The sequence below is a fragment of the Bombyx mori genome, chromosome 24 (genome assembly GCF_030269925.1).
Source record: "Bombyx mori chromosome 24, ASM3026992v2".
NCBI lineage: Eukaryota > Metazoa > Arthropoda > Insecta > Lepidoptera > Bombycidae > Bombyx > Bombyx mori.
The window spans coordinates 13,205,548-13,207,699 of NC_085130.1; the positions used below are offsets into that span (position 1 = coordinate 13,205,548).

The window sequence follows — 2,152 nt, forward strand, 5'->3', positions numbered from 1 at the left end:
TGTAAAGCGTAATTAAAAACCGATATTCTCAAACAAAAAACCGGTGTTTATCGGTATGTATAAAAACCGGTTTTTCTCCGGTTTTCTTCGAACCGGTTTACATCCTTACCACAAGATACTATAAATGTGGACAACGTCTCACACTGTTGACAGCTGTAATGTTGAGTAAGATCAGGGCTCTTGCTGCTTATGTTCTGGGCTACATTTTGCGTCAAGCAAAAGATGCCCAGAATATTCCAGGCAAAAAAAAAACCGTGGCTGAAAAGAGCATATCGTACATAGAAGCAGCAAAACTACACCCATTAATAACTAAATCATATGCTGACATATGTCTTAACATCCATACCAAATAAAACTTTTCAAGCAGACAATACAATAGTACCCGTCTCACCCCCATCACGCATATTATCATACAAAAAAACAGTTTTTACTAAACCACTAACCCCACCTAAACCTAATAAAGGTTATGACCGTGAAGCTCATGATTCTCTTGTAAAGGATTACAACATGCCCACACCCTCTTTTAATTATTTTTATCTATTTGTATCAAATCCCGATGTCAATGAAGGGCTCATTCTCGATCAAATTCAATAGAATCCCTTCTAGTAGCAAATTGCATTGTTAGAGTAAAACCGAATTCAAGAGTCAACATTTCAGTCGTGAAAACCTCTGATTCTCCAATACATATAGGTACTAAATTAAAATTCGAAATCACACCCTTGAATAAAATCAATATGCATGAGATCATACACACATCGTATTCTTAATGATCATGGTAACACTCGGAATCGGACCGAAGAAGTACTGAATCTTTTACGAGTCTCTCATCTGAATGCTGAAGAAACAGATGCATCATATGACCTCTGTTCTACCTATTCCGACATTTTTCATCTTCCCAATGATAAACTGACTAACACTGATGTCTTACAACATAAGATTACTACATCTAACTTCAGTGCCAATTAATACAAAATCATATAGATTCCCTGAAGTGCACAAACAAGAAGTCCAATCCCAAATTTCTAAAATGTTGGATGAAGGGATCATCAATTCTTCTACATCTCCATGGTCCTCTCCAATCTGGATAGTCCCCAAGAAAATCTGGTCTGGTCAACGCAAATGACGAGTGGTGATCGACTAGCGTAAGCTCAATGACATCACCATAGGTGACGTCTATCCAATCCCTAATATTTCCGAAATACTGGATCAACTAGGTAAATCTAAGTATTTCAGTACATTAGACCTTGCTTCCGGTTTCCACCAAATCGGGATGTCTCCTCAAGATGCTTCTAAAACCGCTTTCTCAGTTCCTCAAGGTCATTTCGAGTTCACGCGCATGCCCTTTGGACTAAAAAACGCCCCAGCTACTTTTCAGAGACTCATGAACTCTGCCCTCTCAGGCCTACAAGGCATACAATGTTTTGTCTATTTAGACGATATAGTCGTCTATTCATTTGATCTAGAAAAACATATCCTCAACCTTTTTAATATTTTCGACAGACTCCGTACTTTAACTTAAAACTTAAACCTGAAAAATGTGAATTTCTCCGTAAGGAAGTCTCTTATCTTGGTCACATAATCACCGACGAAGGGGTAAAACCAAATCCTGAAAAAATCAAAGCCGTGCAGCAATTTCCTATCCCCAAATCTCCTAAGGATATAAAATGCTTCCTTGGACTCGTATCATATTACAGAAAATTTATCCCAGATATATCTAAAATTGCTAATCTCCTAAAAAAAGAATGTCGCGTTCCTTTGGCAAAACGAACAGCAACTCGCCTTTGAAACTTTGAAAAACGCACTCATAAGAGCTCCACTACTAGCCTATCCTGACTTTAGCAAACCATTTATACTTACTTATGACGCATCCGATTATGCAATCTCCGCCATTTTATCCCAGGGCGAAATAGGGAAGGATCGCCCCATTGACTATGCATCACGCACCCTAAATAAATCAGAATTAAATTACTCCCTCACCAAAAAGGAATGTTTAGCCATCATATTTGGAACAAAAACTTTCAGACCGTATTTATATGGCCAAAAATTTACCATAGTTACTGATCACCGGCCCTTAAAATGGCTGTTTAATTGTAAAGAGCCCGGTTCCAAATTAGTAAGATGGAATTTAAAACTCGAAGAATTTGACTACGAA

The 2,152-nt window shown here is 37.9% G+C and overlaps 1 non-coding gene across 1 annotated transcript; it reads right to left on the bottom strand.

The window, feature by feature from the left end:
- Nucleotides 1-969: 969 nt before the first annotated feature.
- Mir3328 (microRNA mir-3328) lies at nucleotides 970-1,085 on the bottom strand. Its single transcript, NR_107608.1, has one exon. It is a non-coding gene; the product is annotated as a microRNA mir-3328 (primary transcript).
- Nucleotides 1,086-2,152: the final 1,067 nt, after the last annotated feature.